Genomic DNA, 20384 nt, shown 5'->3' with positions numbered 1-20384 from the left:
CTGGGCTCGGGATTAGTGCCTTGCATTAAGGCTAGGTGGACATGCTGTACTTCAATTTCATTGGGCTTTCAATTGATTGAGCACTGAAAAACCCATCATTAAACTTATATCAGAAAGTCTTTTATTAATGCCAAATATTGTTTTGAATCAATGAGCAAGGTCATCTCTTAGAATGGAAGAGTGAAGTTTTGTTGGCTCCTGTAACACAATGTGTTGGGTAAAGCATGGCGGGTGTCCAGAGGGATTATAAGTATGATTTAACCTTTAGCACAGTAAGATGGAAAACACACACACACACACACACCACTGCAAATATATTACCTTGCATTCAGTGTCATTCAGAGCAGCGCTTCTCAAAGTTTTCAGGTCAAGTACCACTTTAAAAATCAGAACATCAACACACTGATCAACACCAATGTTCTTGCTTTTCAGTACTGAGGAAACTATTTCTAATTAAAGGGATGGTTCACCCAAAAATTACTCCTCATCCTCATGTCGTTCCAAACCGGTTAGACTTTCATCCATCTTCAGAAACACAAATTAAGATATTTGAATGATTTCTGATCCTCCATTGACAATCCACGTAACTACCATTTTGACGCTTCAAAAAGAGATCCATATTAAAACGAATCCATATGAATCGAGCGGTCTATTTAAAATGTTCTGGAAAGAGATCTTTTTTCATGATGAACAGAGACATTGCTCTGCAAACATAGACATACGCGTAACCGTACTTGCTTGACGACTAACACGAGAATAAACCTCATTGGTTTTTGCTGAAGCTCAAACGTGCTGCGTAACACAAGAATGAACCTCTTTGGTTCTTGCTGAAGTTCAAACATGATCCGTAACACGAGAAGGAACCTCATTGGTTCTTGGTGAAGATCAAATGTGATGTGTTACACGAGAATGAACCTCAATGGTTCATGGTGAAGATCAAAAGTGATGCTTAACACGAGAATTAACCTCATTGGTTTTTGCTGAAGCTCAAACGTGCTGCGTAACACGAGAATGAATTTCATTGGTTCATGGCGAAGATCAGAAGTGATGTGTAACACGAGAATGAATCTCATTGGTTCTTGGTGAAGCTCAAAAATGATGCGTAATACGAGAATGTAACTCATTGGATCATGGTGAAGATCGAATGTGATGCGTTACATGAGAATTAACCTCATTGGTTTTTACAGAAGCACAAAAGTGATGTGTAATACAGAAATGAACCTCATTGGTTCTTGCAGAAGCTCAATTGTGATGCGTAACATGTGAATGAACCTCATTGGTTCTTGCTGAAGCTCAAAAGTGATGCGTAACACAGGAATGAACCTCATTGGTTCTTGCTGAAGCTCAAAAATGATGTGTAACATGAGAATAAACCTCATTGGTTCTTGCTAAAGATCAAATGTGATGTGTAACACGAGAATGAACCTCATTGGTTCTTGCTGAAGCTCAAAAGTGATGTGTAACACAGGAATGAACCTCATTGGTTCTTGCTGAAGCTCAAAAAGGATGCGTAACATGAGAATGAACCTCATGGTTTGCATGCTTGAGCTTCTGTTTACCATATGTGATTTGTGCGTTGATGAATGTGTGAATAAAAGACTAAATTCAATTTGATCAAGGTGAAAATTTGGACTAAAGTGCTCAATTCATTTGGATTCATTTTATAATCTCTTTATGAACATTTTGAAGCACTGAAGAGCTAGTTTTGTAGATTTTCAAGAGAGGGACAGAAATAATCTCAGATTTCATTCAAATATCTTGATTTGGTTTTCAGAGATGAACGAAAGTCTTAAGGGTTTGGAACGACACGAGAGTGAGTGAATAAAGACACACTAAAGGAAGGTGAGCGTGGAAAATATCATAACAGATCCTCTTTAATTAGCCAGAGTTGAGTTTGTGAATCTGTGTGGAGAAGCGTGCGTTTCACTGCTATTGTTATTGACTCGTGAAATGGAGATGTTGTGACAGCGATCACTGTCTTGCCCTGGAGTAAAACACTTAACCTCAGATTACACCACAGAGACCGTGCTGGTAATTTAAGATGATGATGTGCTATGGTAACGTTGTTTACAGTACAGTGGACGGAAACTGTACTGTAAGTCGTGGAAACAATTTCCCTCGGCCCTCGTCTTGTGGTAAATAAACAGTCTCCTCTGTTCTGAAGTGTTCATGAAGAGCCCTGCATTATTAAGAAGATCGTGTGGAAAATCGGGAGGTTTTTGGTGCAGGTACATTGCTTATACAAAACAACGTAATGTGTAATGACCCACTCTCTCTCTCACACACACACACACACGTTTGAGCACAAACTTTAAATGTAGTGGTGGTTATCATATAGGATGAATCAATTGTGTAAAACTAATTCATTATATTTGGTAATCCACATCGGACATTGCAAACAAGTTCTATAGAAACTGTCTATCCACAAGTTTCCTACGCCCCATGAGGCCTTGCGTCAAAAGTGGGCGCGACTTCCGGTTGGAAGTAAACAAAGCGCGATTTGACATGCTTGACACTCGTTCATTCAACAGTTGACAGTCATTCAAGTTATAGCGATCCAAACTAGCTAACGATGTGGGAACACAACCTCAACGAAATTCAAAAGGGTGAATAACAGTACCTTTACCCTCCGCAGATATTATAATAACATTATTAATAATCAATACTCATCAAGGCATGGTGACAGACAGTTGTGCGAGCTGACAAACAATTAAAATAAAAAATACACATTTAGTCATTGTGCTTTGGAGTTTATTCAAAATTATAAATGAATGTGCTACTTTAATACATTACTGGCACATTTGGTATTCTGTCAACACAGGCTTTTATCCTGAGTTTAGGTGTAACATCAGTAGCGAACAGCCAAACACATGCTGATAGAGTTTATAGAATATTAAGAATTTAAACAAATGTACACAGGAAGATTCGTCGTCTTTTGGGAGGTGATGGAAACTACAGTCGTTGGCAGGATCACTCTGATTTCGTTTTCAGCTTATGTTCAAAACAATCACGTTTAAGCCACTGAACTAGTTTAGTCCGGTTATACATACAACCGCGAACAGCACATGTTGTCCCTGAGCTCCGTAACGACATCTCTCATAAAGATTTGCGTCTTTAAATAGTAAAACAATTCTCAGAAAAACAGCTAGCCTCTTCGCTAACTAACACACAAAATACCATTGGAATGCTACTTCCGCCGCCTCACCGGAAGTTTCACCCACTTTATTTTTTACAGGAGCGCCCCTCGGAAACTTGTGGATAGAATCAATATTTATGGAAACCTAAAGGTTTACAGATTGATTTATTGAGTAACGTTAAGTTCAGCTGGATTAAATAATAGACCAGTGTATTAAACTGAACGAGAGGAGATGCCATGTGTGTTAGATGCAGGTGCATTGCTTTTGAGATCAATGTGTAATGACTCTCTCTCTCTCTCTCTCTCTCTCTCTCTCTCTCTCTCTCTCTCTCTCTCTCTCTCTCTCTCTCTCTCTCTCTCTCTCTCTCTCTCTCTCTCTCTCTCTCTCTCTCTGCAGCACATTCTCTGACCTTGCAGTTGAAGACGGTGATACTGTAGGAAATGAGCACCACCTCTATTGCCCACTTTATCTGTGGTCTCGTGGGAAGCTGTCAGTCGAGTGATGAGGTCTCCACTGGAGAATGACAGAAAGCTCATCTCAGAGATCTGTGAACTTCACACACTGGTCTAATGATCATCCTTTCTAACAATAAGACAGAGACAGGGTTTTTTGAGAGACATGCGGGTCCTTGTTAAAGAACTGCAGCATGTGATGCATCATCTGTGTGACGATCATTGTGAAGAAGTAGATCAGGGACGGGCAGCTTCGGTCCCGGTCAAACCCGAATCAAGCACACCTGAACAAGCTAATCACGGTCTTCAGGATCACTAGAAAGCTAAGCGCGGGTGAGTTATCATCAAGGTGGGAGCAAAATATCTGAGGCTAATTAATTAATTAATTAATGGTGTTTTGGTTTAGAAATGCTCTCCGTCCACACTAGTGTTTTCAAGCGTTTCAGTGCGGATGAGAAACTTTTGGAAAACGCCTGAAAACGCGAAACTCCCCTTTATTGCGCATGTGTAAACCTTCACAGAAGCTCACTGAGATGATACAGACGGAACGATAAATAATAAAGTTATCGCGCAATTCTTCTGACAGGATCATTTTATTGAGCAAAATATCTCCTCATCCACTGATCGTCCAGGTCGCTCTCACTCACTATTATATGTTTGGTGTGAAACGCTAAAACTGCTCATGTTTCGCCGCAAGGACAGCAGATGCGAGTGTATTCTGTCATCTGTGCAGGACTGTGATATGAAGAGTGTGTGAAGGAACATATTTCAGCAACAGTGTGAATGTGAATAGCAGATAACAGACACAATACCCACTGCATGAAAAGTGGGATTTTCGTCCCCGTAAACTGTCGGAAATCTCCCTAATTTTCGGCAGTTAACGACAATTTACAGACTGTGAACGTCGCGTTCCACTGTGCCACATATTGACGGAAACGAACCATGACGTATGCATGGAGCGCTCGCGGAGGTGTGAATGGCCCTAATTAGCATATGAATAGCAGCACTGCGCGCGCCTTGCCAGAGAATGGCTTGAATTTCCTCACTCAGTATTGGTTGAAATTCACTACATTTAAACAAGATAATCACTCGTGATTGGTTGGCAGATCTGTTATTATTGGTCAGCTTACATAAAATTATAATAATAATTATTTATTTATATATATTCATATGATATGCTATTATGTTGTATATTCATGTCATTGTTATCCTATGGACTAAACTATTATTACCATCAAGGACATGAATTTATTGAGGAAAGGAACATATGCCAGATACTGTTTATTCAAAGAAATAGCTTTATTAGAACAAACACACAATGTACAAAGCATAGGAGAACATCTTCAAAGCACAGAAAACATGTCCTCCACCCTCTGGAAACATGGGATAACATACATACAGCACTACAGTTATACAAATAAATCAATAATATATTGCATCTTTATTCAAAAATAAATTGCCCTGAATGGCATCAGAATTGGGCACCAGATATATCAAACACAATGTACAGTGGAGGCAGAATTGTGAACAAATAATAAGGATGTAATTTATAGGGATAGTTCAGTTTGAAATTAATTTTTGATATGTTTTAGCTTACCTCAAGGGCATCCAAGATGTAGGTGTCTTTGTTTCCACAATATTTTCAATTTTGATATTTTTAGGTCAAACCGTTCTTGTCTGTCAGTCATATAATGGAGGTCTATGGTCACCACCTCAAAGAGCATGCACAGAGAAGTCCAAATTAAACATGATTTAATGACTCATAAATTAAGTACACATTGATGGCCTAAGACACGAAATGAGCGATTTGTGAGAGAAAACAAACAGTTTATATATATATATACATACACACACTGTTCATTTTCTCACACAAACCGCTCGTTTCGTATCTTAAGCCATCAATGTGTACTTACAGTTACGAGTCATTAAATCATGTTTAATCTGGATTTCTCTGTGCATGCTCTTTTAAGAGATCCCCATAGATTTCCATTATATGACTGACAGACAAGAATGGTTTGACGTAAAAATATAAAAATTGAAACTACTGTGGAAACAAAGACACCTACATCTTGGATGCCCTTGAGGTAAGCTAAAACATATCAAAAATTAATTTTAAAGTGAACTATCCCTTTAAAACTCTTAATTCAAGTCCTGTAGGCTCATCGGGGCGTAGTGAATCCTCCACCTCCAAGTCTTTGCGACGCGTGCTTGAGGTGCTCACACACGTTCACCTTGATGTACATACACCTCAGTGGCTGTGGAACCGAATTTCATGATCCCTTCTGCAAAGTTGAAAAAGACAATGATTTAGATGTATGCAAAGACAATCTGCCCCAAGTCCCCACATTTGTAAGCAAAAATATGTTTCCTTTGCATCCACTACCTGGTTTCCTTCAGGCGATGGCGGATGTCGACCAGTAGTTTCAGGAACACTGAAATAAACAAACACATTTGGTGAGGTTTGCAATGCTCTAATTAGAATAGCAAAGTTTGCTAGCTCACAAGAGAGAAGGTGTCTATTAAAAGTGTCTTCTCCACTGCCAATAGATCAATACTTACCAGTCTCAGTCACTGCATCTCCCAGTCTCAGTCACTGCATCTACACCACAAAAAATGTGTTATACAAGTTATTATCAAATGATGAAACTGAACATATTTATAAGATGATAAATAATAAATCTGCAATATTGTAACAATTAGAGATATAAAACTTGGTGAACTGCAAAGTACTTTGATGAAAATTGCGGCCTTAATTGTAAAAAAATTCTAAATTACTTGATTTCTTGTTCAAAGCAATGTGTACACTGTGTAACAGGCATCCAGGGTCATATGACCACCACCTGAATAGCAAAATAATCCTAAATGAGCTTAATGTGAACGCAGCCGACAACTCACCGTGCCTGTCATGTGCTGAGATCACTGCGCTGTACTCTTTTATCATGTCTGGACCTGGGCGGGGGACTGGGGGCATCACTACGGGATCAGTCTTCATGGATTTATTAGTTCCATATGGTTATACCTGAAATTAAAATAATTTTGTAATTATAATACGTTTCCTGTTGTGTTAGTATATGTGCACTGGAAGCCTCAGCACACAAACAAATTCCTTATGTGTGCAAGCACACTAGATAATAAAGCTCTTTCTGATTCAGATTCAAAGTAATAGCAGTGATTTGAAGACTGTGTGCCTCGCACGTGCCGTGACCCATCATGTCTGGACCTGAAGGTGTGCCTCGAACAATCTCTGTGCAGGACCTGATGGTGAATCGAACACTGGACCTAGTAACATTTAAACTTGGCCAAACATTTATGAATATAACATGCCATGTTCCAGTTCTCTTTGGCGTTTTCACCACTGTCTTACTCTCAAAGTCATCCGTAAACACAGACGTTAATACCAAATTAGTTTAGTTTTACTGTTTATTTGACTGGGGCCTGATCAAAAGAAAAGAGGATGAGATCACAACACGTAACGTTACCTTGTTTAGGTGTTTTTTCTCCTATCAGGGAAGGGTACCTCACTCCTTACAGCACCTGAGAGACAAAACAAATGCGTTAACAAACATCACAAACAGATGGAGTTAAAGATTTCACTCCATCACACAACAGCGTTGCAGTTTTACAAACAAGGATAGCATACACTAGAGCATACAAGCACATTACGAACTTTGAGTTTGTATGATCCTGGCACATATAATTTCTGACGATATTCAGAGTAGCACGCATTGGGAAAAGCCCGTTGAACACCCAATACGAGTTAGTTTTACTAGCAAAGAATGGTAGCTACCTAGCAGCCAGATAACAACGTGCAAAATACAATTTAGTGTCAAGAATTAAGAGCAGCAAGCTAACGCAAAACAAAAAAACTGTGCCGTTAAGGTTAACGCCCTTGAACATTCGCGGCAGTAATCACAGCAGGTTTGTGAAGTTTAAGACAATAACGCTAAACTACCAAACACAAGCATAAGTAGACATGGACATAGAATTCACTAGATTGGACGAACTTACCTTCAATTTAGAGGAGATGGGTTCACCAGTGATCATGACGGCGATGTAGGCTGAATATCTGTGCCGTTATTTTCTGCTTGAAAAACCAACCATGTGAAAAACACGCTGAATCGCGCCGCTCGCGCCACATGGCTCGCATGTTGCCTCGGCCTATCAGAGTGGCTGGCTTTACAGGTTGGGTTATGATGATATGTTGCCTCAGCCAATCAGAGTGACGTTCACTGGATTTCGACTGTGGTTGAAATCAAAGCTCTTGATAGAGTTGTCCGACCTCGGCTGTCCATGACTTTTCTGTTGCTGTTAGTTCTTTTTAAATTAGGAATAAGGTGGATAGACCTAATATAGGCTACCATGAAATGAAAAATACAAATACAGGGTGTGCATAAATAAATAACTTGATTAGGCTACTTAAAATAAATAAACCAGTAAAAAAAAAAAACCCCAAAAAAAAAACATCTGGTTATAACTGTGAATTAACATCCAAAGATGTTATCATATAATTTGAAAACTGCTTCTGTAAATATTATGATGAATCCTATAATTTTATTAGGTAAATTTCATATTCATAAGAGTAAAATGAATAATTCTAAACCTTGTTTGAAGTTTTTTTTTTTTTTTGGTCTGATTTTCAGTTGTATATTGAGTCTCTCTATCGATAAAAAATGTAGTGATACAATTGTATTTACTAAAGAATATTGAAGCTAATTGAAAAGTGAATTAATGTGTATGCTATTTTCTTTCTTTAAGTAGTACAAATTACTGGTTTCTAGCTTTCTCTTAAATCATTATATTATACATAATAGATAGTCCTTTTCCCCTTTTTATTTTATTTTTTCAATTCTGTCCTATTTTTATTTTTTCTTATTCATTTATAGTGAAATTATTATTTGTTGATTGTTATCTTTTTGGATATCATGCTATTGTTGTAATTGTTGTGCATTATGTGTAATGTAAAAAAAAAAAAAAAAAAAACACTGTGAGCCTGATCTATTTCTACCAGAGATTGTCCTAGAATGAGGTATATCTTTCAGAAAAATGTTACCTGGGGTGAAACTCCCCTACCCTTATTTGCATGTGTATAGCTCACAGCATTTTCATTTACATGTCAAAGCCTCCTCTAGATTTAGGAAAAGGGGGGTCATGGGGGGACAACTGGCAAGCAAGGCCTACGTCAATTTCCGGCAATTCACGGCAGTTTTGGGTGTTGCCTGTAAATTGCCGTGTGCAGTCGTAAACCTGAACTTCCACGACAATCTACAGTGCCGCTTACTGACGAAAATCCCACTTTTCATGCAGTGACCGCTATAAACATCAATATCTATTGGTACAATATGTGTCACATGACTAAAGTTGCGTCTTTGAATAAACCTTAAGTTAACCAAAGTTATCATGAGGATTGTAATGTTTAAAGCAGAAGTCTAAACAAATCTGAGTACCGGGAAGATTTTAAACGAGCCGTTCATTCATAAACACACAAGATCACTGTGAAAATCCGGTCCGGAAGACAAAAGACATCGCTGGAAAAGGGCGGAGCAACAGAAGGTCTGTATTAGAGCTGTCAATACATTCTAGCCATTTCAATCGTAACCAACATACAATTGGAAAGCGGAGTAAAACTCGAGCGTTTGAGCAACCGAACATACATCTTGACTTTAACCCATATTGCTCTGTTTCTATCAAAGCTCGCTTCGGCCAGGTGGTGTTTAAGGCACAGGGGGTGGAGCTTCAGATTCTAGAGAGCATTTGATTGGACAGGAGATGTAATGAGAAGCTGAAGTCGTGGTGGTGTCATAAAATCCCTGATCCATTTTAGCGGAAGTGAGAGACTGTACGTTTTGAATGCTAATCTCCTAAATGCAAAGTTTTGGAAAACACCAGCTTATTCATAACCTTATGCTATGTATGTAAATATGACTTTTTAGTGAGGTTTTATTGTAGTATTCTTGGTATAATTTAGTTGGACTGATGGTTGAAATGGAGAAAGGATGAATGAATATAATTGATAGTTGTATTTGAGTGACTAATTATTACATTTTATATTGTATATTTTGTATTGTAATTCACCTGCTCGGGGACTGCAGATGGAAACTAGCTTAAGCTAAATCTGGTGCAAAGCATCTTTAATTAATGTTTTTTTGCACATTGTCCCTGTTGATATAAATAAATAAATAAAATGAAATGCTAACATATTCATATTAAAGGCCTGTTCACACCGGGACGAATTTCACGTGCGTTATTCGCTGACGTTTAACGCCTCGTGACTAAACAAAGGGCGCCAATGTGAGTGTGCACACCGCGCGTAAAAGAGTCATTTTAAAAAAAAAAAACGCCTCGGGTTCGTTTTTTTAGTTTGACGCGCTGCGTCAAAAACTATCCGACCAATGAGATTGCCGTTTTGCTCACGTGTTTGGAGCTTCTGAAGTTACAGTAAAACACAACTTGGGAGCGCTCAAACACAAAACGGTCTTGCCGAGCAGCACACATATGCAACGGCGAAGAAGATATATGGCAAGTAGCGTTGCCGTCTACACCGATGACGTCTATGCCATAGACATGTGCTGTTCTCGTTGGTGCTAGAACATAAAGAACTACATGACAAATGCAACAGGGACTACAAACATCTTGATAAAAGAGAACTGTTATGGAGAGGTATTGCAGAGCAAATTGGCGCCATCTAGTGTCAGGGAATGAATTTGCATGTTCGAAAATCGCTTGAGTGTGAACACAAAAAATTAATTGAAAAACGCTGACAAATAACACGCGCTGATATTCGTCCCGGTGTGTACGGGCCTTAAAAGATTAAAAAAAAAGTACATTTTGTGTCAGGGGGCCATCATGAACAGTGTATTTACTGATAGTTTGCTGCTTAATTCGGCCGACTTGAGAAGCAATAATGACCCGGTGCGCTCAGCTCGACTCATGCTCACATCAGAGCAAACAAGGCATTGAGAAGCAACACATGTGTGCAACTGAAATAATTGCAGAAGAACCAAATAATTATTAACAGATTATTAACTGAATGGTGTTCAATAACGTGTCTGTGCTGATTCGTCATCTGTCATCAGTAGTGTGGCTCTGCTCGTTATTACATTAATAATCCAGCATGCATAATACTGGGAATTATTCTTGCTGCACAAAACATTATTATATCTGGAAGCAAGTTTCCTATATTTTAATTCCCCAATGATAAAATAATAGATTCACTGATCAAAATGATTTGCTTGTGAAACATTAGTTTCATGTGAGTTTAGAATAATTAGACTTTTTAATATTTTTGAAAGAAGATCAAAAATGCAGTAAAAGAGTAAATACTGTGAAATATTAGTAAAGAACTGCTTTAAAAGTTGAAAACAGTTGTGCAACTTCATAGTTTTGTGGAAATAGTGATACATTTTATTTTCCAGGATTCTTGATGAATCAAAAGTTCAACAAGTTGCTGGAAATGTCATGTGATCTGCCATGTGATTCATTTTGTGTAGTTAAACAGGTATATTGGTAACAATTTACAATAAGGTTCATTAGTTAACATAAGTTAATGTATTAACATGAACTAACAATGAGCAATACATTTGTTACAGTATTTATTAATCTTTGTTAATAGACCATTTTGCAAGATGTAAACAACACTGGTCCAGAAACACTTTCTGTTTAAGTTTGTAACTGTTTTCTTTATTTCACATGTAAAGAAAAAATCTTAAAGATGTTTGTTTAACTTTTTGATTCAGTTTTATATGTTCTGTTGGTTGTATTTTATCCCAGCTTTCATGTAGTGTTAAAAAACCTAAACAGGAAGTGCTTCTAGACCAGTTTTGTTTACATCTTGCAAAATCACTATATTAGTTAATAAAAATACAGCCATTCCTTGTTTGTTCATGATAGTTAACAGTGCATTAACTAATGTTAACAAATACAACCTTTGATTTAAATAACGTATTAGTAAATGCTGAAATTAATATTAACTATTAATAAATGCTGTGTAAGTGCAGTTCATTCTTAGTTCATGTTAACTAAGGAAACTACGGAAATGAACCCTATTGTAAAGTGTTACCGGTTTATCTAAGTGTCTAAAACCCTGACATTCCCAGAGTCCTTCTCTGCACACAAGTTCATAAATCTCCTTTAAATACAACAGATATTACCACAAACCTGTAACAAAACATGACACATATGCTCTTGGTAGCAAAACAGTTTCAGAGACAAAGAACATTGAGTTTTCAGCTCCACGGACGTCTACCTATTAGCCTTTTAGTACGCCTCATTTCCCATGATCCTCTATGCTAACCTGTCAGTGGGCTAATTTCACCCCGAGGAGAGCCTATTATTTGTAATGATCAAAATGCAGACGGCTGGGCACATCTTGGCAGCCAAAGTACAGGCATTACATTCTCCTGCATTTGTGACGCTAATTGTGTCACATTGAGTGTCTGACGAATGACCAGAACAGCCTAAAACACACAGGAACACTTAATCACACACTGAAACTTTCACATGTTTGCACTGACAAGCGCTTTAGGATGGCGGTGCGATATAGAGGTGGACAGAACCAAAGTATATTTACTTGAGATAAGTACACTTTTTGAGTATGTACTTTTTACTCAATTCAAGTAAATTTATTTATACTTTATTCAATTTCTTTAGGTTTTATAACAGTCTAAAAGCTTTATATACTCCGGTGGCCGAGAGAGCTCAAAACGCTGCAACTGAAGAAAACACCCGCAGACAGAAAAACACCCGCAAATTAAGAAAACATCTTCATCAGTTTCACAACACATGTGTTCTCCAAATACTCACAACACAACCAGAATTACACTGCAAAAAACACTGACCACAACGGAAATGTTTCCAGGGGAACCCAATAAGTGACGCACCCGGCTGTAACCAAACGGTTCAGGGTCCAAATGAGAGTTTCAGTGCAGCTTCAAATGGCTTTAAACCACACCAGACGATGAATAAGGGTCTTATCTAGCGAAACGATCGCTCATTTCAAAAATAAATTAAAAAGTTTAAGTTTTATAAGCACAAATGCTCAACTTGCTCTGTTCTGTGATGAGTGTTTGTGATTCTCCTGTTCGAAATCATCAGTGAAACTGTCATTTGGACCTTGAACCGTTTGGTGCCCAGTGAAGTCCATTATATGGAGAAAATCCTGGAATGTTTTCATCAAAACCCTTAATTTCTTTCGACTGAAGAAAGAAACACATGGACATCTTGGATGACATGGGTGAGTAAATTATCAGCAAAAGTAAACTACTCCTACTACTCCTCTCAAAAGTCCTTGTCATTACTCCTAAAAAGTTTGAGGTTAAGACCTCTTTTGAGAGTTAAGATGCTTTCTGAATTACTTTTTTCTTTACTAGGATTTTTATTTGATTTTCAGAGTAAACACCCACATTTTAAAGAATTTTATTAGAATTTTGGGTAACACTTTACTTGAAGGGGTGTTATGAATGAGGCATTATAACTGTCATGGATATTTCTCGTGACCTCAACTACAGGGGTACAAATTAAATTTGTCATTAAAAAGTTATAATTGCTTCATGACAGCCAATGTCAAAACAAACCGCATGACAGTTTAATGTAATGTTAACTGATAAAGCTAAGTGGTTTCTTAAGTTTGATGATTCATCTGCTATGTCATGTTTATGACATATTTATGACACGTCATGTTGTCTTAGTAATGCCAAGGTGTCATTACCAAGACACTGACAGGTAACGATTTATTGGTTTTTGTTAAGTTGTCATAAAGACATCTCAAACAATGTCATATTTGCATTAAAGGGATAGTTCACTTTGAAATACATTTTTGATATGTTTTAGCTTACCTCAAGGGCATCCAAGATGCAGGTAAGCTAAATATCGATTATCTAAATATCGAAATCTTCTTCCATTGCGATTTCCTGTATATCTAAATATGTTTAGATATATACAGTGAAAGGTAAAACTTCTGAAATCTCTGTGTAAGCAATGAGTGACCTAAGTGCCCGTGCCGTCAGATCAGTTGGACATGGCTGTGGTTACAAGAGGTAAAAACGATATAAATACTGTTCGTTTTCTCACACAAACCGCTCGTTTCGTGTCTTAGGCCATCAGTGTGTACTTACATTAACGAGTCATTAAATCATGTTTAATTTGGACTTCTCTGTGCATGCTCTTTGAGTTGGTGACCATAGACCTCCATTATATGACTGACAGACAAGAACGGTTTGACCTAAAAATATCAAAATTGAAACTACTGTGGAAACAAAGACACCTACATCTTGGATGCCCTTGAGGTAAGCTAAAACATACCAAAAATTAATTTCAAAGTGAACTATCCCTTTAAAAATCTCATAATGAAGTGAATGACACTTAATTTGTCATAAACATGCATAAACCCTCCTTCATATTCATGACATGTGTCCTGTCATGATAATGAAAGTGTCATGTCACTTTTATACACACCCCTTCAAGTTAAGTGTTACCCAATGTTGAAGGAGCTACTCTTTGCATTAAGATTACAACTTTACAACTTTTACTTGTAATAGAGTAATATATGTCATGACCAGTAACAGCAATAGCAATAGATACTTTATTTATATAGCACAATTAAAAAAACACAAGCTGACCAATGTGCTTTACAATGTCAGAAAGAGAAAAGAGCATCACATAGGTGACGAACATCTAATAAAGTCACTGATTAAAAGCTGATCCTGTACAGTACAGAGTCTCTGATCAGGCAAACTGCATCTGTACCGTCACTTACGTAAGGGAGTTGTGTGGTTTGATATGTGGTCCGATGCGAGGCAGACTTGAGTGGATTTAGATCTGGATGGTAAACAATATGCTAAAAAATAATCCACTTAATACACAGCATGCCATGTGTGAGAGAGACACTGGATGCTCTGGCGCTGGATCGTTTACTGACGGCTGTGTGTCAGGACAGTCAACGTCAGGCGTGTGTGTCTGCACTGACGCAGAGATGCCGGGGTGTGTGTGTGTGGCAAAGTGACATTTAGAAAAGTTTTAAGTTCAGTTTGTTGGCAGTTGATTGCTAAACAAAGATCAATGTTTCAATACGGCAAGATCAAAAATGCTATAAAACTCACTTTTATACACTGTGTAAAAAAAAAGATATAAGTTGTAAACAGAAAAATAAGAAAATTATATTTCACTCTACAAAAAAATGGTTGTCTTGCTGAAGATATTAACTCTTGTTTCTTGAAAGTATATATATATAACAATTATTATTTTATTAAGAAAAAATCAAATTAATTAAATTAAAGGGAAAAAGGTTACTGATTATCGAGCCCGTTCTCATCCCAAAAGCGCCATATAGGACGCTTTTGCAAAAGCGTAAATATCCAACGCACATGGCACCCTTTAACCTAAAATGAGACACAGATATATTTGGGCAGAAGGCGCCCCCTAGTGGTCTAACCCTTACCCTACACCATACCTAAACTTAAACGTACAGTATGAAATTTTTGGCCACCAGGGGTCACTCATTTAAAATAATAACAAAAGACGTACTTTGATGACGTCGGGAAAGAGCGTGGGCTCACGGGAGTCTTTGACAACCAGCTCTGCTCATGGCATGACATCATCGTTTCACAAAATATACGGATATACGGCATCTCTCTGTAGATTTAGCTTGTCGAGAAGCTTTAAATGCAACCCCAATGTTTACCCGTGTCATGCTTCTCCTGTCCCAAACCCTTCTCGGGTCATATTTTTCAGGTACGTTTGTTTGAGCTTTAGCTAATGAGCTGGCTGTAGCAGCAGAACGTGCAGGCAAAGCGTAATCGTGGTCCATAACTATAATACAGACCGCAGTAGACGAATAGAAATATTTATATTACGCTCCTTCAATGAATGACCTATTTTAGAACATTTTTCATTTATAGGGCGCACCGGATTATAAAGCACATACTGCTTAGATACTATAAAGATACTGCAGTCAAACGTTTGACTGGGTTTGCGTTATGCATCCACTATGTGCTAAAGGCTAAAGGGAATATAGTGAGTGCGCGGCGCCGGAGGTGAGGCGTTTATTTAGTAAGCATGAGCGCGCTGAAGCGGGCACGTACATTCGCAGCCTGACTCATAAGAGAGTATTCAATGTGCGCGGCTCGCTAACAGCAACAGTTGGCTGATTTGAATGAGACGAACCGGTTACTGTGAACGGGGAGCGCTTTATGCGCGAGGAGCAGCACCGGGGACAGTGTGTCTGTTAAGAGTGAGCGCTCGTGAGCGGGCACGTGATTTACACACATAAAAATACGTACTGCTTTTTTTTCTTCGTCATTTTCTTTGCTTTATTGACGGTAGTCCAGTGTTCCCCTTTGTGTTTGACGGTTTCGCCTGGTTCCGCAAGGAAGTTAGAGAAAATAGAGGAGTCAAAGGTTATATGACGGCATAGACGGGCGACGAACCGGAAATAGGAAAACGTCCCGTGTCTTCGAATTAAACTATAAATTTCTCCGTATTTGAAAGTTGGTGGAAACTGTCGGGATAATGTAAGTACACATCTAATAGAAATATATAACATAGATACAGTTATTTTTGCTATTTTTAAAGCAGAAAAAATACATATTGTGGCTTTAACCATAACCGAAGCGTCTCATTACGTTAAAGGGTGCCATGTGCGTTGGATATTTACGCTTTTGCAAAAGCGTCCTATATGGCGCTTTGGGATGAGAATGCGTTGGATTATCTTTTTGTTTTTAGCACAAACTCACTTGATTGTTCAGAAAACAAAACTTAAAGTCATTTTTGCAAATGTAAAAGCAAAAGCAAATGAATCTTGATTTGAAAATGTTTAGACATTTGTACTGGAAAACAAGACAAAAGAATTTAATAAGAAATGAATTTTTCGCACTATATCTCAAAAAGCGTTTGTAATTCTTTTGTAAAAGAGCATTTTTGACAATTTTTTTCAGTGTAAACGATAAGAAATGTGTTAAGGTGTGCACATGAAATCAGTTACTTTGTATGAAAAAAAACAATTGTGTTTAAAACCAAACTGTGTTCGGCTTTAACCCTCGCTGTGCCGCACACACTCCAGGAATTCTGGGAGCAACTGCTGTTTTTCCCGGGATTGACTGTCGGGAACATGTGCTTCACACAGAGGACCCGGCCAAAAACGGCTGATCCTTTCTATTGATTAAAAACCTTTAGGGACCACAGTGGAATGAGACATTGCTTGTGGCAAGGCGAGAGTTAAACCCTTACAGTGCTGGATTCACTGAGAGAAACACATCCACAGAAAAACTAATAATGTCCTGGGATAAAATAACCAGTTTGTAAGTTTACACTCAACATCTTCAACCCTAAAACACAACGCAATGCGTAATTCAAAATAACGATAAAAATGTATACAGAAAATCCCTTAATGTTAACGCTGTACATTGTGCATTATATTTTACAGACTTTCATTATTATAGTCTCTCTAATCTCACATAGCTGTCACTATGTTGTGCCAATGATGTCCATTACAGATTTGGCAGAATAAGACAAAAAAATACATGACATTGCATAAAATAGCAATGAAATCGCTTTAAAAAGTCCTTGAATGATTCCACTTAAACCCAGTGCATTTATTCAGCTATTACAGATAGAGACATAGAATTTTACCCGTAGTTATAGAATACTGTATTCTACATATTATATTTATACGCCTATATATTCATGTAATTCTCAGTGATTGCAATTACATTGCAAAAAATAACCCAGTGATGTGTGTGTCTGACAGGTGTTCGATTCTTCTGAACGCGAGCATTCGGCCAAATGCTGATGGTCTTGGCAGGTCAAAGGTCAAAAGTCATAGGTCAATCCACAGTTCATCACAATCCTGATGGATTTAAAGCTGCAGTGTTTCAGTTGCTGAAAGGTTGCTCAACCATTGCTCGACTCAATGAGTGAGTTTACATGCTCGTTCTTCGATATGCTGAATAAGCAGACGATGCATGTGGTCCAAAGGCTTCTGTCAAAAACTACATCTGTGACTACATGAAATGAGTCTGGATGTTTCCCGTGGATGTGTTGGAATATTTATTTAACATCACATCTTGAATATTGACGTTTTGACGTCACCACCGGGAAATAACCTGATTTATTCATAAATCTTGTGAGCGGGGTTTACCTGCGTTGCTGGGTGTTTGGTTTGCATGTAAACCAGGACAACGGATTAATTCAATAAGCTGATGTTTGTGAGAGTAAGAGGCAGGAGGCACAAAAATGACACTAAATGAGTTTTAGACTGGTAATTAATTTCAAGGAACTCCTCCGTAATAATTGAATCGAGCTCTGATTATGTGACTGAAATACTAATGATCTTTATGTCATCGTCACAGTACTGATAATATTAACCGGGACACGTTTCATATCATTGCTGAGTGTTTTCTCCTTAAAGCTGCAGTGAACCCAAGACAGTCTCAAAAACACGGTTTGAAATCGCTGGTGTTTCTGACGTCACAAACTACCTTGTAACCAATCAGATCAACGTGTGATCGTCAACCAGTGGATCTCTGAGCTGAGTGAGTGGAGGCGGGGCTCATTTGCATATTCATAGAACCGCGCATACTAAATGAGGGAAGTGTGTCGAGTTACATTCAAAACATTTTAAGGCACGAGGAAGGAAAAAAAATAATAATTTTGGTGATCAAAGATATTAGGGATAAAGTAACTGAGTGGGACTTTAAAACAACATTTTGGCATAATGATAATCTTTTTTTATGCAAGCAGATATTACAAGCTCATAAACTGTAACTTTTTAAAAACTCAAATAATCTAGTGAAGGCAAAAGGATCATTTAAAGTAGAAAAAACAGGGACCTAATATTGCACAACATATTATATACACTTTAACTGAATAAAATTAATGATGCCATCACAAGTTGAGTCTCTACAGATTAAATGGATGTCGATCAGCACTGTTTGCAACAAGTGCTTTTTTATTATGAATAAAATGGACCAGCCAGCCAGGAGGAGGGGCTTTAGACAGGAAGTAAACAGAGCGTTACTGACAGACTGGGAAGAGAGGAGCCGCAACAATGGAGAATGTGAGGAAAATAATCAACATTCAAGCAGGAAAACCTGTTCTAGTAGAGCCTGAAACTACATCACGGCTGTAAAAGGGCACAATAGCTCTTCTTTAAGACAAAGTGATCATTTTAGCCGGTGCACATCACGGTTACACTGTTGTAGCGTTTAACAGATGTACAGCTAATGTCCTCACAGGGTTTCAACCGGAGTATATTCATGGGTTTGACACGTTCCACTGGTTCACAGCATGAAAAAACAAAACCCAGTTGCTAAGCAACCATCCAGCCCAGCACAGTGATGAAGCTCGACCGGGACTCTTTACAGCAGCGCAACGTGAATATAATCAGCACATATGTGACTCTGGACCGCACAACCAGTCACATGTAGCACGGGTATATAGCCAACAATATATTGTATGGCTCAAAATTATTGATTATTCTGAAAGATCATGTTCCATAAAGATTGAATATATAAATTATGTATTTCTGTGAGTGAATGCAGCACAATCGCCAACATAAATGCACAACTTTAAAGGAGATTTTCTCAATGTTTAGATTTTTTTGCACCCTCAGATTCCAGACATTCAAATATTGTCCTATCCTAACACACCACACATCAATTCATTACATTATTCAGTTTTCGTGTAATTTTTAAATCTCAAGTTAAACAAATTGACCCATGTGACTGGTTTTGGTCACATATAGCATCATACATGTTTGTTTGATACTACAGTACAGAGATCAGTCAATCTGCTCTGTTCTGAAATCTGTAACTGTTCATTCAGCAATCTGGCAACCCGAATGCTGCAACACTACTGACTCCATGATTGGTAGATCGGTGGAGGGCGGAGCATCAGACCAAAACACAACATCAACATCAGTTGAGGGCTGCAACTTCACTTTTTAAATGACAATCCTGGCTGGACTACTGTTGTCAGTGATATAAGTATTTGAAATGAACGTGATTTCTTAATGTCTCGTGGCATCTCAGGGCCATTTTATGATTATTTGAAATAAATTTCTTACATACAGCTCCTTTAAGTGTGTTTTGCATCTGTCTGCTGGAATCATATTATTAAACTATGTGTTTTGGAACCGTCTTCATCTGTATTCCTGCGACACCAATGTATGACATTGCAAAAACTAGCAATGAAATAGCTTTAAAATTCCACTAAAACCCAGTGCATTTACTCAGAACACACACACACACACTCGGCTGGTCTCAGTCGTCAGTGCATCTTTAGGATTATTGAAGCTGTTTTCTGCTCTGGTGCATCTCATCAATAACAACAGCATGATTTGAAGAATCATTCATGTTTAGAGCACAAACACTGCAGATACACACTCTGTGGTTGCATCACTTTTTTGAATAATTGCATTGGCTGATAGCAATACCTATAAAGTGCAGCTATATTCATATCTAGTGTAATAAAAGTGTTTTTAAGTACCCTTAAACACACACACATACACAGTCTCCATCTTCACCGAGCAATTAAAGCATTCGTCATTCTCGACCGGCTTGTGCGAAAGGCCCAAATGACAATACGAGTGTGAGATTACAGAGAGGAAGACTGAGCAAAGGTGATTCGCTGATGTCAAAGAGCCACACCTCCTCACACACACAAACCCTGGTAGTTCAGCTTTCTCTCGTGTGTGTGTGTGTGAGAGGGTGGTGTGTGTGTATCATGAGTGAAGGCCATCGCACCTTCCTCACATTAAACCGCACACTCAGAGGAGCCTGAGTCAGCAGTGTGTGTCAGCGCGGGT

General features: G+C 38.2%; 1 protein-coding gene, 1 long non-coding RNA gene and 1 pseudogene across 2 annotated transcripts in view; all 3 read right to left on the bottom strand.

The window, feature by feature from the left end:
* The window catches only part of atp2b2 (ATPase plasma membrane Ca2+ transporting 2), a 204053-nt gene that overhangs the window by 158823 nt on the left and 24846 nt on the right, over positions 1 to 20384 (bottom strand). The window lies entirely within an intron of this gene.
* On the bottom strand, positions 682 to 1532 carry LOC148970067 (uncharacterized; annotated as a pseudogene).
* Positions 4865 to 8001, bottom strand: LOC120470517 (uncharacterized). The gene is made up of 6 exons (XR_016148575.1): positions 7598 to 8001; positions 7069 to 7123; positions 6485 to 6608; positions 6149 to 6188; positions 5973 to 6021; positions 4865 to 5871 (listed from the first exon to the last, which is right to left on the bottom strand). It is a non-coding gene; the product is annotated as an uncharacterized LOC120470517 (long non-coding RNA).

The sequence above is a fragment of the Pimephales promelas genome, chromosome 21 (assembly GCF_988280905.1).
Source record: "Pimephales promelas chromosome 21, fPimPro1.hap1.1, whole genome shotgun sequence".
In the NCBI taxonomy this organism is placed as follows: domain Eukaryota; kingdom Metazoa; phylum Chordata; class Actinopteri; order Cypriniformes; family Leuciscidae; genus Pimephales; species Pimephales promelas.
The sequence above is the reverse complement of the archived record's forward strand: the minus strand, read 5'-3'. Positions and strand labels throughout refer to the sequence as shown.